The sequence below is a fragment of the Ovis canadensis genome, chromosome 11 (assembly GCF_042477335.2).
Source record: "Ovis canadensis isolate MfBH-ARS-UI-01 breed Bighorn chromosome 11, ARS-UI_OviCan_v2, whole genome shotgun sequence".
Lineage (NCBI taxonomy): Eukaryota > Metazoa > Chordata > Mammalia > Artiodactyla > Bovidae > Ovis > Ovis canadensis.
The window spans coordinates 64,781,779-64,797,616 of NC_091255.1; positions in this window are offsets into that span (position 1 = coordinate 64,781,779).

Genomic DNA, 15,838 nt, shown 5'->3' on the forward strand with positions numbered 1-15,838 from the left:
CTCAGGCCCTGGAGCTCAGGAGTTGTGGCGCATGGGCCTACCTGCCCCGAGGCATGTGGGATCTTTTCGGGCCAAGGATTGAACCGGTGTTCCCCTGCACTGGCAGGCAGATTCCCAACTACCAGACCACCAGGGAAGTCCCAAAGCTTTTTAGTTTAATCCCAGTTTTATGTAAACCGATGGGTCTAGAATTTTGAAACCCATTGTTGGGCGGGAGCCCTGGACAAGGTCTTAGTCAATTATCTTTGGAAGAGCCGCCCTCCCTCCAGAGTCACAGGGACGGAGGCATTGGAAGGACACCCCCCACTCCAGGTGAGATCACAGGGGCCTCCAAGGACCCCGTGTATGAGGGGAATGCCATCTCCTCTCCTCTCCTCTCTTCGAGCCTGCGGTGGAGGCTGCAGGAGGCAGAGAGGCCCTGTCAAGTTTCCAAGGCCAGGATGAAAGGGATCTTCTCCGTAGCAGGGACACTCATCTCCTTTGGGACTGAAATCACTGCTCCTTCTCTGATAAGAAGTCAGGAGCTTCTTCTCCATCTGCTCGGCAGGCGGGCGGGCGGGCGGGTGTTGGTGGTGAGTGCGCTGCGGTTCTCCAGCTCAGCCCAGCTCATTGCCCCCCAGGCTGCCCCAGACTCCTGCTCAGCCACGTTGCAGCACACAGCAGGCCCTCAAGCAGGGGCACCTCCATGAAGGTCAAGAGCACCACGCGGATGTTGCAGAGGAGGACGCTTATGAGGCCCAAGTGACAGGAGTGAGCTGAGTCTTTAGGGGAGCCCTGGGCCCTGCCTCTCTGCCCCCTCCCAGAGCTCAGACCTGGGTGACAGAGGGGCAAGCCTGCGTCCCTGCTGGGGTCTCCTCAAGGGGCACAGCCGTTCTGCTCAAGGGCTAAGCCTTCAGGGCCTCCCTACAGGCTCGGTGCCGGGGGCTGGCACCCTTTGCCGTCTGTTACCATCCTGCCTTGTGACTGCTCCTCCACGATCCTCCTCAAATCCCCCGCAGTCTAGACCCTCCCCTGTCTTTCTGATTCGGCCTCAGCTCCCCTGGCCACCTTGTGCTGCCCTTGGTAAATTCTGCCCGTCTTTCAAGCTCAGATCTAACATCACCTCTTAGAAGCAAAGAAAGGTTCCTCAACCCCATCAACCTGGCTATTTATCTGTTTGGTTCTCCTGGGAGGGGTCTGTCCCTGCTCTGACCCCCATCAGACAGTGCGTATAAGAAGAAATAGCTCATATAACACATACGTAATTTTTAAATTGGCTTTACAATGTTGTGTTGGTTTCTGCCATACAGCAGCGTGAATCAGCCATAGATACACATATGTCCCCTCCCGCTTGAGCCTCCCTCCCACCCCCGCCCCATCCCGCCCCTCTTGGGTCGTCACAGAGCACTGCGTTGAGCCCACTGGCTCTCTGTTTCACACACGGTAATGGGCTTACCTGGTGGCTCAGACGGTGGTAAAGAATCTGCCTGCAATGTGGGAGACCTGGGTTCTGGTTCGATCCCTGGGTCAAGAGGATCCCCTGGAGAAGGAAATGGCAACCCACTCCAGTATTCTTGCCTGGGATATCCCATGGACAGAGGAGCCTGGTGGGCTACAGTCCATGGGGTCGCAAAGAGTTGACACGACCGAGTGACTGACACACGCAATGTATGTTTCCTTGCTGCTCCCTCGGTTTGTCCCACCCTCGGCCCCCTTGGTTTGTCCCACCCTCGGCCCCCTCGGTTTGTCCCGCCCTCTGCCTCCTCTGCTGTGCCCACAAGTCCGTGGTCTATATCCATCTCTACTGCTGCCCCGCACATAGGTTCAGCTGTACTATTTTTCTAGATTTTACATATATGCATAATATACAATATTTAACACAATAATTTATCTCTGTTACATATATATACACAGTACCCATATTTGAACTTGGTCTAGTCTCGCACTGCTGGGCCCGTGGTGGTCTCTGCTCCCTGGATAGCCCCTCCCGGTACAGAGGAGAGTCTGATCCCCTCCCCCACAAGCTGTGCCAGGACCCCCCTCTCCCTGCAACACCCCCTCCCCACCCGGGGCATGCCAGCCTTGGTCTCTGCCTCCATCTGCCCTGAGCGTGGTGAGTCATGTTGTCACTACCTGCTTTCCTGAGAGAGAGTGGGCATGCTGCGATGCCAGCCTTAAAATAGCCCTTCACCCACTGTGCTCTTCTCACCAGTCCCAGCACAGAGACTGCCCCACCCTCCCCGCCCTCCACCCCCTGCCCACTGCTCCCGGCTTCTCCAGCTTCTCTTGAAGTCCTGCGTCCTGTGGCTGCAAGGGACAACTCCCCCACAGCAGCGAGCAAGACGGAAGAGGGTCTTGAAGCATCTCCCATAACCTGGTTCCATTCAGACTCATTACTGAACAAACGAGAGCCAGGGGCCCAGGCTCCAAGCAACAGGACCCTCGAGAAAGGAAGCTGGACTGCAGCAGGGGAGGAAGATGAGGGAGGGCGATTCTGGGAGGAAGGACCCAGGGAGAAACTGGACCTTGACCATGGGAGGCGGAGGGCACCAGGCTGCGCTGGGAGGAACCTGGGGTGGCCTGAGGGGGAGACGCTGCCCTTTGATGGGAGAGCTGACCTCTGAAGGGGGTGGGCTTCAGGCTGCTGTCACGCCTCTTTCTCATGTTGTGAATGTGAGAAAGCAGGGACCCTAGCTCCCCACTCCCTCCTGGAATGTCCTAACACCTGGGGAGAGAAGGACCAGAGCATATGCCTGTGACTGTCCTGAGCAGATTAATGACCTTCCCCTTTCCAGGTGGCTCAGTGGTAAACAATCCACCTTCCAGTGCAGCAGACTAGGGCTCCATCACTGGGTCAGGAAGATTCCCTGGGTCAGGAAATGGCTACCCACTCCAGTATTCTTGCCTGGGAAATCCCAAGGACAGAGGACCCTGGCGGGCTACAGTCCCTGGGGCCACAGAGACTGGAACACGACTCAGCATGCACACACACACAAAAGACGCCCTGACCCCCAGAACCTGTGAATGTGTTATCTTACACAGCAAGGGGGGGCTTCATCGTGCAGACAGGTTTAACATTGGCGATCCACTGATTTTGAGAGGGAAGCAACACAATGTAGGGAAGACTTGACGCACTACAGCTGGCTTTGAAGCCGGAGGGGGCCCAGAGCCAAGGAATGCAGAGGCCTCTTGTTGTTAAGTCTCCTTGTTGTGCCCGGCTCTTTGCGACTCCATAGACCGTAGCCTGCCAGGCTCCTCTGTCCACAGGATTCTCCAGTCAAGAATACTGGAGTGGGTTGCCCATTTCTTCCTCTAGGCAAACTTCTCGACCCTGGGATTGAATCTGCGTCTCCTGCATAGGCAGGCGGATTCTTTACCACTGAGCCCCTTGGCAAGCCTGCAGTGGCCTCTAGAAGCTGGAAAAGGCAAGGAGGTGGATGCTACCCCAGAGCCCCTGAAGGAACTCAGTCCTGCCAGCCCCTTGATTGTAGCCCAATGAAACTTATTTCAGATTTCTGGTCTCCAGAGCTAGGAGATAATAAAATTGTGATACTTTAAGCCACCAATGGACATGAGCTTGAGTAAACTCTGGGAGTTGGTGATGGACAGGGAGGCCTGGCGTGCTGCAGTCCATGGGGTCACAAAGAGTCGGACACAACTGAGCGACTGAACTGAACTGAACTTAATTGAAGCCACCAATGTTGTGGCGATGTTACAGCAGCCACAGGAAACTCACAGAGTGCTTGCCTTCTGGCACACTCGAGGCTGAACCCCACTACGCCTCCTTTTGCTTCTCTGGGTTTGTGGGGGCAGGTCAGAGGGAGACCACAGCCTTGCCTCCTGCAGCCCAGCTGGAGAGGTTTGTTCTGGTTCCTTGCAGGGAGCGGGCAGCTCTGTCAGTCCTCAGAGGCATAAACGGGGAGGGGGAAGCCCAGGACAGACGACTGTTTCTTCTCTCTGCATAGGAGACATCAGATGGTCCACACGGGGGTCCTTGACTGAGCGCCCCAGGGAAGCAACCACTGGGCAGCCTTGGGGAAAGTCTGCAGGAGGCTGTCTCTGCTTGCCTGGTGGGGACACTGCTCAGGGCCGTGGGTTGGCTGCTCTGACACTCTGGGGGGTTGGAGGCGAGGAAGCCGGGCTGGCTGGTGTGTCTGCTGTCACAGGCTCAGTCATGTCTGTCGTCATGGATTCAGCCACGTCTGTGGTCACAGGTCCAGTCGTGAATGTTGTTGATGGAGAGGGTGTTGCTTTTCCTGCTGAACACACAGAGCAGAGCGTGGCTCCCAAGGTGACCCAGGCAGCTCCCCTTGGCCTTCTACACCCCCGCCTCCCACCCCCGGGGATTAAGAACCTCTCTCTCTGAGCACCACCGATCAGCCACCCTGGCCTTCTCCTGCAGCTTTTTGATTTTTATTCAAAGCATAACCTTCCTTCATTTACAGAGAATCCATTTACCACCATGTGAGGGATTTGAGGGTGGCGGGCCAGGTGGGCATTTTACAAATATTCCGAGTCATCGCAGAGTCCTGTTGACATGGCTGAGTGTGTCAGAACCAAGTTCCCACCCCTTGGGGTTGTTTTCCTTTTTCTCTTTGGCTGCATCAGGTTGCAGTTGAAGCATGCAGGTCTCAGGTTGAGGCGTGGGGGCTTAGCTGCCCTGCAGCATGTGGGATCTTGGTTCCCCGACCAGGGACGGAACCTGCATCCTTTGCGTGGGAAGGCTGACTCTTAACCACAACCACCAGGGAAGTCCTTCCTCGGGATTTTAAATCAGGCCAAGATAGCTTTTCTCTGAGTCTCGGCCTTGGCTGCAGCGGGCTCTGGGCCTCCTTCCCTGAAGCCATGTGACCCCAAGATCCCTCCCTTGGACCCGACCGAGCACCAGTGGCCTCTTCGTCCCCCTGGAGTCCTTCTGCCTCCAGTGGCTTCCTGTGTCACCACCCCGTCCGTGAGGACTGTCGGGCTTGGAGGGTCTCAGTCTCCGATTCTCCCAGTGCCAACTCCTCTTCCACACATCCACCCCAGCTTGGCTGCTCTTTTTCAGCTAATTTCTGGAACATTCTCAAACCAGCATACTTCCCTATTCTATATACCACATTTGCATATACTACCAAAATTGAAAAGACTTTTCTCTGTTTTCTAAGTGGGCTTAAGAATCACAGATAGGGACTTCCCTGGTGGTCCACTGACTAAGACTCCAAGCTCCCAATGCAGCCGCCTGGGTTTGAGCCCTGGTCAGGGAACTAGATCTCACATGCTGCAGCTGAGAGTTTGCATGCGGCAACAAAGATTGAAGATCCTGCATGCCACACCTAAGACGGGCCCAGTTCAGTTCAGTTCAGTCGCTCAGCCGTGTCCAACTCTTCCCGACCCCATGGACTGCACCACTCCAGGCCTCCCTGTCCATCGCCAACTCCCAGAGTCCATCCAAACTCATGTCCATTGAGTCAGTGATGCCATCCAACCATCTCATCCTCTGTCATCCCCTTTTCCCGCCTTCAAACTTTCCCAGCATCAGGGTCTGTTCCAATGAGTCAGTTCTTCACATCAGGTGGCCAAAATATTGGAGTTTCAGCTTCAACATCTGTCCTTCCAATGAACACCCAGGACTGATCTCCTTTAGGATGGACTGATTGGATCTCCTTGCAGTCCAAGGGACTCTCAAGAGTCTTCTCCAACATCACAGTTCAAAAGCATCAATTCTTTGGTGCTCAGCTTTCTTTAGGAGAAAGCAATGGTACCCTACTCCAGTACTCTTGCCTGGAAAATCTCATGGATGGAGGAGCCTGGTAGGCCGCAGTCCATGGGGTCATGAAGAGTTGGACACGACTGAGCAACTTCACTTTCACTTTTCACTTTCATGCATTGGAGAAGGAAATGGCAACCCACTCCAGTGTTCTTGCCTGGAAAATCCCAGGGACGGGGGAGCCTCGTGGGCTGCCATCTAAGGGGTTGCACAGAGTCGGACATGACTGAAGCGATTTAGCAGCAGCAGCAGCAACTTTCTTTATAGTCCAAATCTCACATCCATACATGACTACTGGAAAAACCATAGCCTTGACTAGATGGACCTTTGTTGGCAAAATAATGTCTCTGCTTTTTAATATGCTGTCTAGGTTGGTCATAACTTTTCTTCCAAGGAGCAAACGTCTTTTCATTTCATGGCTGAAATTACCATCTGCAGTGATTTTGGAGCCCCAAAAATAAAGTCTGCCACTGTTTCCCCATCTATTTCCCATGAAATAATGGGACCAGGTGCCATGATCTTAGTTTTCTGAATGTTGAGCTTTAAGCCAACTTTTTCACTCTCCTCTTTCACTTTCATCAAGAGGCTCGTTAGTTCTTCTTTGCTTTCTGCCATAAAGGTGGTGTCATCTGCATTTCTAAGGTTATTGATATTTCTCCTGGCAACTTGATTCCAGCTTGTGCTTCTTCCAGCCCAGCATTTCTCATGATGTACTCTGCATATAAGTTAAATAAGCAGGGTGACAATATACAGGCTTGATGTACTCCTTTCCTGATTTGGAACCAGTCTATTGTTCCATGTCCAGTTCTAACTGTTGCTTCCTGACCTGTATACAGATTTCTTAGGAGGCAGGTCAGATGGTCAGGTATTCCCATCTCTTTAAGAATTTTCCAGAGTTTGTTGTGATCCACACAGTCAAAGACCTGGCACAGCCAAATAAATAAATATTAAAAAAAAAAAAAAGAAACTGGCCATTAAAAAAAAGAAAGAATAACAGAGATATTACCTATCTAGTATCTGTGTGTCTATGTGGATGCTATGGAGGGGTTTCCATGGTGCTGGAAGTGGATACAAGACCTCGGTGTGAAGTTTCCAGGGGAGGAGCTGGGGATGGGAGCTGAGTCTGACTCTCTTTCCAGGCCTCTGTTTGAAGGAGGGCACGTACGGCTGAGTTGAGAATCTCCTCTAGGGCTCGGAGGCAGCCAGAGGAGGCTGGTGGAGGCTCCTACGTTACGGTGGGTCCTGCCTTTCCTTGTCCTAGTTCAGAGTCCCTCATCCTCCCCGCCCTTGTGTTGCCAGAGAAGGCGGGGGTGGGGCACACTTGGTCAGCTGAGATATCCAAGATTATGGCTTTCTGGCCCTCGCCCGCACAATGACAAGGCCCCTGGTCAGGCTGGGGCTACTCTGAGGGTGGACACGATGCCTGATGATCTGGTAAAGAGCCCCTGTCTTCCCAGGACAAGCCTGTCTGAGCTGTCTGCTCCCCCGATGACAACAGATGGAGACGTGCAGAGATGCCAGGTTCATGCTTTCTTTCAGGCTTTCCAGAAAATCTACACACCGCCTTCCATGCACGTGTGTGCACACACAGGCACGCAAAACCATGGGCACACGTGTAGTCTCAGGTGAGTTTCAAGGCCCCACCCCACCCCTCAGAGGCAGATAGAGGAAGAGCTCTGCACCCCCACGGGTCAGTACCAGGGCCTCGGGGGGACAGGAGGGTAGCTCCTACCTGGGTGGGTTGCCGTGTAGGCTTGGTGCCCCAGGTCAGGCTCAGTTCTCTGGTTCCGTACCAGTGGGGTCGGTGCCACCCCTCCCAAGCCCTTCCGCAGTCATGGTGGGCGTGTGCCCCCTATGATCGTCCCAGATGGACACCCGGCCCTTCCACACTGGTTTCTCTGAGCCTCCATGAGTCTTCATGAGTCTTCATGAGGATCTGGCAGGAGCCCCAGTTCTCTCCGTGGCACCCCCACTTCAAGTAGCTCGCCCACCCTGGGTCATAGTGACACTCGATGGTCACCAAACCACCTTTGGGGCTGCTCACCGACACCACAGATGCAGAAGCAGCCTGGAAAACAGGAATCCAACCCCCATCTCCTCCTTCCTGCAGCCCAGGCTTTGGCACCTTCCTCAGGGACTGACCAGGAGCCTCTGCCCTCTGCCCCCAGACTGCTCAGATCCCACGTCCTGCCTGTTTCCTACTCCCTGCAATGGCACCTTTGCTGTCGCGTCTCATCGAGCTCTGCTCTGGGGTCCTAATTGCCCAATACAGAAGCATCTGCAGACTCCTCATCCCGCAGACCACTAGCCACACCCTCATTTCAGAAACTCTCCCACACTTCGCTCTCAGGCAGCACTGCCTTCCCCTCCAGCCCGCAGTCCACAGGCTCAGTCCCGAAGCCCAGAGCTGGGGAGATCGTTCTGCTGACTTCCCGGAGCTCTGCCTCCCTGACGCATGACACCCACACACACGCTCCGATGAACGAGACACACCCCACACTCCCACACTGAACACCGTGCTCTTTTGTGTCTCCACTTCTCTGCACAAGCTGTTTCCCACACCTGGAATGTCCTCTCTTCTCTGATTGAAAGATCAGACCCTGACACCCGTCCCCCCAGGCTTGGCTCAGATAGCATCTCTTCTAAGGGCTCTCTGGTTCCGAAGTTGACTGGGTCTCTTCCAGGGGCTGCCAGGCTTCTTCCTCCTGCCTCGTCTGTCACACTCGCCCCTCTGGACCACGGGCTGGTCTTTGGCTCATCCGGAGCAGAAACTCAGGCAGCTGACGTGCGGGGTTGAGGGACACCCCAAGACCCTGCCCCGCCCTGGTTTTGCTGCCTGTCTTCCTCCCTGTCCTCCGAGCTCTTTTTAGAGGAAGAGTTCTCAGCTCTGGCTCCAAGTCCAGACCAGCTGTGAAGGCTTTGAAATGACCCAGATGCCGAGCCTTACCTTGACTATGCAGGTCTGAGCATCTGTGCTCTTTAAAAGTGCCTCAGGACTTCCCTGGTGGTCCAGTGGTTAAGAATCCGCCTGTCAATGCAGGGGTTGAGAGTTCGATCCCTGGTGGGGACTAAGATCTCACATGCAGAGGGGCAACTAAGCCCATGAGCCACAACTACAGAGCCTGTGTGCCCCGGAGCCCCTATGCCACGATGGAAGACCCTGATGATGTAGTGAAAAGCCTTTGTGCTGCAGCTAAGACCCGATGCAGCCAGATTAATAAATAAATATTAAAAATAAAGCTCAGAGATTCACGCATTCATGCGCACACGCGTGCACCTATGCCTCTGTCTACCTATCTGTCCCCCCGCCCTTCTGTCTTCTTACCCATCTATCTGCCAGCATTGAGAAACGGTTCCCTAGAAAACAGATCTCCTTCATGTTATTCATTTTCATTGTTTCCACCAACGCCTAACTTAGAACCTGTCAGAGAATACAAATGTATTAACCTTTCTTTAAAAAAATAAGTGCATGGATGAATGGATAGGCCCTGCCCTTTACCCCAGCACAGACCCTCTCACCTGGAGGCCTGGGAGCAGCCACCTGTCCTAACCCCAGGTCCCCGCCCTGTGGATCATCAATGCCAGCTGCTCTCCAGAGGCTTGACCTGAGCCCATAGGCAAACCGCCCTCTATGTGTCTAAATCATTAGTTTTTAGTTTCTCTCATTTACTTCCCCAACGTTTCTCTGCTCTTCCTTCCCAATTTCATGAATTGCTGTCCTTTAGAGTGTGTGATGGGTGTGATTACATGTCCTCCGTGGCTGGGGAGGCACAGAGCATCCCAGTTGCCCAAGATCTCCCTGCAAGTGTGTGTGAGGGTCTGAGGAGGTGGCCGTCAGTTGAACAGCAGGATGTGTGTGGCGGGGCTGGGAGGAGAGCGCTGCGGAGCCGGGGAGACAAGTGATGGAGAGATGTTGGTCTGTGATCCAGAAGAATGTAGTGCTCAGGGCTCAGGCCCAGTAGTTGAGGCTCATGGGCTTAGCTGCTCTGCAGCACATGGGATCTTCCCAGGTCAGGGATCAAACCCGTGTCTCCTGCACTGGGAGGCGGGTTCTTAACCGCTGAGCCACCAGGGAAGTCTCCTCTCTCTTCTAGGCCGAGTCCCTCTTCTCACTCTCGTGCCCCTCACCCCGGCATCTCCCAGACTCTGTCCTTGTTGCCCTCTTCTCTGAGCAGCATCCCCAGCGCTCTCTCCAGCGTCCCCTCCATGCACAGGGCTGTCACATGCACATCTCTGCCCCCATCTCAGCTCCACTCTTGACTTTCAAAGCCAATGCACTTCTGCAGTTACCTGCCCCGTTCGATGTTCAGATATGTTCAGAATGAAATTCCTTGAAAGTCCTTGTGACTCCAGTCCTCAGACTGATCTCTTTGTGGCTAAGGCTTCCCCTTCTGGACTAGCCTTCCAAAGACATAGCCCTCGCCCCCAAGTCTTCTTTCTGCCTCTTGTCACCCTCCGAGGGCCTTGCAAGGGAGGGGGGCTTGGAGGTGCAGTGGCAAGTCTGCAGGAGCAGGAGAGGGGTGGTGAGCCAGTTCTGGGGAGGGAGCCGTGAGGAGGAGGAAGCTGAGCAGCTTCTGTGTGCGTTTATGTCCGAGGGCTGAGGGTTCTCCTGGGAGGAGAAGGGGGGTCCAGTGAGCCCAGATGCTTCTGCCTGCAGCCAAGAACTCATGGAGGGGTTGGGGTGGGCAGGACTGCAGGGAGCACCAACTCCCCCTCCTTCCCTTTGGTTCTCACTGGTTTTATCGAGCTAAGCTACTGGTCAGTCACTAACTCATGCCCGACTCTCTGTGACCCCGTGGACTGCAGCCCGCCAGGCTCCGCCGTCCATGGGATTCTCCAGGCAGGAATACTGGAGCGGGTGGCCATCCCAGGTGACTAGGTGGTAAGTATTCTTGCCTGGAGAGTCCCATGTACAGAATACTGGAGTGGGTTGCCCTTTCTTTTTCCAGGGGGTCTTCCTGACCCAGGGATGGGAATTGCGTGTCCTGCACTGACATGCGATTCTTACCACCTAGTCACCTGGGAAGACCCTATTGTGCTATAATTGTGATAAAATAAGCTGTGTACATTGAAAGTGCCCAGTTGAAAACTGTTTTCTTAATTATTTTTCAAATTTTGCATAGCGTAAGACTCACTCTTTTGTGATGTATACTTTGATGAATTTTTAACGCAGGCATCATTTCTTGCAAACACCACCACAAACATACAGCACAATTCCATCGCTTTCCTCCAAGGTCTTCAACTGTGGATTCCACTTCTTTAACGTCTGGTCGTCAAGAGCTTCATGTGCTGAAGGCTTCCCAGGACTGCTGTTCCAACGGAGTTCAGCTTTCAGAGGCTTTGATGTGCTTTTGGACCTGGCCCGTGTGTGCCACCCAGCAACTAGTCCATGACACAGGGGGTGGCCTTTCCCCAGTTCTGTCTGGGGTACTGTCTCAGGGTTCCGCCAGCTCGCACAGCTTGGAGGGTGAGCTGACTGCCCAGGGTCCCTTTCTGGGGCTGCTTCCTCTTCTTCAACTCCCTGACCCCTTCCCCCTGCTTCCTGGTCCCGTGGTTGGAAAGCTGAGGCTTTTGTCTTCCCTGTCAGCTTGGGTCAGCCTCCAGGGTCAGACACAGACAGCATGAGGAGAAACACACCCTGGCTTCCCTGCCCAGCCGCCCCCATGCTTCTTTTATTTTTTAAAAAGATTTATCTGTTTATTCTTTGGCTTGGCTGGGTCTTCAATGCTGCACTTTAGGCTTTCTCTAGTGGCTGTGAGCAGGGGCTACTCTCTAGTTGTGGGGGCAGTCTTCTCCCTGTGGTGGCTTCTCTTGTTGCAGAGCGGGGGCTCTAGTGTTGCAGAAACCAGTACTTGAGAAACCCAGCACCACACTCAGAGAGTTGGAGGGCTCAGGTTTATTACACTGGCGGGCCCAGAGGAGTTAACACTCCACGCTCTGAGCCCCGAACAAAGGGATTACAGAGTTTTTATAGACAGACTGTAGTGGGCAACACTAGCTGTTATTAGGCTGGTTTAAACTAAGGGGTTTTGCATGTGCAGGAACAGTGGTCAAAATGGGGAGGCAGAAGCCTGGCCTGGACATGCATGATGAAGCAGGTTTGCAGGGGCTGGGCGATTGCAAAGAGCAGGACAAGGGTGAGTGAGATAAACTCCAGTTCCTCGTATTGCAAGTCCCCACTCTCTGAGACTACATGACCTACTTGATCTAGATTTTGCAAGGGGCAAGCTGAGTTACAGAGGCAGGAGAAGGGGGTGATGTAAAATTTTAACCTTTCTTCTTCATTCTCCCCCTTGATGCTTCTATCACTCATTGTAGAAAGCATCATCTCATGTTTCGGTAGGACATTCAGAGCTCCCCATCATTTAGGGGCCTATAACTGAGCTTTTACCATTTGTAACTTTATGGATTCAATCCAAGAGGTTATGAACTGGGTAATAACATTGAGAATATAAGGGCCAAACAAGAGCACCGCAAAGAGCATGAAGAGAGGACTTGTTAAAGGGAGAAGCCACAATGCCCAGCTCCAGATATTGCTCCAATTACCCCAGGAATTAGCTAGTTTTTCTCTCCATTTTATGATTTGTTCCCTTAGCTGTTGGGCCATGTCCCTGACTATTCCTGATTGGTTTATATAAAAGCAGCATTTTTCGTTCAAGAAGAGGCAGAGTCCTCCCTTTTCAGCTGTCAGTAGGTCTAGCCCTCTCCTATTCTGTAAAACCACCTCAGCCAGGGAGTCGAGTTGGTCCTGTAAGGCCACTAAAGATTTGGCCACTCTCTCAGTGTTGTCGGTGAAGTCTTTGGATAGTGTATGGTAAAAGGTGGTTGATGAAGCAATTCCTCCTATTCCCATACCTATCTCAGCTGTGATTCCCAGACCAACTAGTAGGGGTATAAACTGGATGGCTCTTTGACCACATATGTGCTACCAGAGGTACCGTGAAAGTCTGGTTGTTAGGGACAATATTCATTTGGGGAGTGAGGAAGGCTAAGGTGAAGATACCCATCTAATTGACAGGTAGACATAAGTAAGCATCTGTCCCACAAAGAAAGAAAAGGCCTCGATGGGGACAGCACCATCTGTTACGGCAAGGGACACCAAAAGGCTGCAAAGCAACCTGCACATAACAGATAACTAAACACTAGCAAAAGGTTTTCACCCCATCTTCAGGTTGTCACAGCTATAGCAACTGAGCCTATCATGAAGGGGGGGAGGTCAGCTATACTATGGAGCAGTTTAGTTAGTAGGGAGAATCAATCATAAGAGACTTTTAATAAGAATGAGGCTTCCCATTACAGTGAGATAGTTCAATTCAGTTCAATTGCTCAGTCGTGTCTGACTCTTTGTGACCCCATGAATCACAGCACGCCAGGCCTCCCTGTCCATCACCAACTCCCGGAGTCCACCCAAACCCATGTCCATTGAGTTGGCGGTACCATCAAACCATCTCATCCTCTGTCGTCCCCTTCTCTTGCCCTTAATCTTTCCCAGCATCAGGGTCTTTTCAAATGAGTCAGCTCTTTGTATCAGGTGGCCAAAGTATTGGAGTTTCAGCTTCAGCATCAGTCCTTCCAGTGAACACCCAGGACTGATCTCCTTACGATGGACTGGTTGGATCTCCTTGTACTCCAAGGGACTCTCAAGAGTCTTCTCCAACACCATTGTTCAAAAGCATCAATTCTTCTGTGCTGAGCTTTCTTTATAGTCCAACTCTCACATCCATATATGACTACTGGAAAAACCATAGCCTTGACTAGATGGACCTTTGTTGACAAAGTAATGTCCCTGCTTTTTAATATGCTCTTTCAGTTCAGTTCAGTTCAGTTCAGTCGCTCAGTTGTGTCCGACTCTTTGCGACCCCATGAATCACAGCACACCAGGCCTCCCTGTTCATCACCAACTCCCGGAGTTTACCCAAACTCATGTCCATTGAGTTGGTGATGCCATCCAGCCATCTCATCCTCTGTCATCTCCTTTTCCTCCTGCCCCTAATCCCTCCCAACGTCAGGGTCTTTTCCAGTAAGTCAGCTCTTCACATGAAGTGGCCAAAGTACTGGAGTTTCAGCTTCAGCATCAGTCCTTCCAGTGAACACCCAGGACTGATCTCCTTTAGGATGGACTGATTGGATCTCCTTGCAGTCCAAGGGACTCTCAAGAGTCTTCTCCAACACCACAGTTCAAAAGCATCAATTCTTTTGTGCTCAGCCTTCTTCACAGTCTAACTCTCACATCCATACATGACCACTGGAAAAACCATAGCCTTGACTAGATGGACCTTTGTTGACAAAGTAATGTCTCTGCTTTTTAATATGCTTTCTAGGTTGGTCATAACATTCCTTCCAAGGAGTAAGTGTCTTTTAATTTCATGCCTGCAATCACCATCTGCAGTGATTTTGGAACCCCCAAAATAAAGTCTGACACTGTTTCCACTGTTTCCCCATCTATTTCCCATGAAGTGATGGGACCAGATGCCATGATCTTCATTTTCTGAATGTTGAGCTTTAAGCCAACTTTTTCACTCTCCTCTTTCACTTTCATCAAGAGGCTTTTTAGTTCCTCATCGCTTTCTGCCATAAGGGTGGTGTCATCTGCAAATCTGAAGTTATTGATATTTCTCCCAGCAATCTTGATTCCAGCTTGTGTTTCTTCCAGCCCAGTGTTTCTCATGATGGACTCTGCATAGAAGTTAAATAAGCAGGGTGACAATATACAGGCTTGACGTACTCCTTTTCCTATTTGGAACCAGTCTGTTGTTCCATGTCCAGTTCTAACTGTTGCTTCCTGACCTGTATATAGGTTTCTCAAGCTAGGTTGGTCACAATCAGCAATCACGCACTCACAATCATTCAGAGGCTATCATAGTGCCTCCCTTCCTCTGGAGTCCCCAGGTCTCCCAATCTGATGCTCCCTTCCTGGGAGCCCAGGGAGGTGATCAGTCTCCTCTTCTACCCACTGGGGTAGGTTCCTGCCTGGGGACCAGTCCTGGAGCTTTGTCTTATCCTGTGACCATTCCTGGTCAGTTGGTCTCTCACTCCAGTGAGTCCCGTTGGGCTCGGCCGTCCAGAGTGTTGGAACACTGGTCCAAAAGAGAACCTGGGATACCGCCAGGTGGTACACCTCCTCGTTCATCTTCGGGTTCCTTCACTCCAGCCTGGCAGAGCCACCAGTCTGGTGGCTCAAGGGGCCGGCGTGGTTGGAATCTTGCTGGGGCCTCCAGAAATGTTGCAGAAACCAGTACTTGGGAAAACAAGCACCACACTCAGAGAGTTGGAGAATCAGGTTGATTATGCTGGCAGGCCCAGAGGAGTTAACAGTCCAAGCTCTGAGCCCCGAACAAAGGGATTACAGAGTTTTTATAGACAGACTGTAGTGGGCAACACTAGCTGTTATTAGGCTGGTTTAAACTAAGGGGTTTTGCATGTGCGGGAACAGTACTCAAAATGGGGAAGGGGAAGCCTGGCTTGGGCATGCATGATGAAGCAGGTTTGCAGGGGCTGGGTGATTGCAAAGAGCAGGACAAGGGTGAGTGAGATAAACTCCAGTTCCTAGTATTGCAAACCCCCACTTTCTGAGACAACATGACCTACTTGATCTAGATTTTGCAAGAGGCAAACTGAGTTACAGAGGTAGAAGGAGAAGGAGGTGATGTAAAATTTTAACTTTTCCTTTTCACTAGGAGTGGGGGTCTCCAGGGGCAGGGCCTCCAGGGGCAGGGGCTTTGGCTGCTGCGGGTCTCAGGCCCTAGGCCTCAGTAGCTCTGGCACACAGTTTTGCTTGTTCCATAGCATGCAGAACCTTCCTGGACCAGGGGTCAAACTCATGTCCCCTGCATGGGTAGGTGGATTCTTACCCACTGAGCCACCAGGGAAGTCCCGATCCTTTCTGTTGGAGGGTGTCTGAGTCATGTCACATTTTGACTGTTATGAGGAGTGTTGCCCTGACATTCTGGCCCATGCTTTTGGTGAACATCTATATACCTTCTTCTTAGCATTTAAAGGGACACTTGTTTTCTTTATCAGAAGAAACAATCGTGTATAGATCAGGTCAGGACCCAGTTTCTATAATGGCTGTTTCCATTTTGTTTCTCTAATTGAAGAAGTTGGTTGACA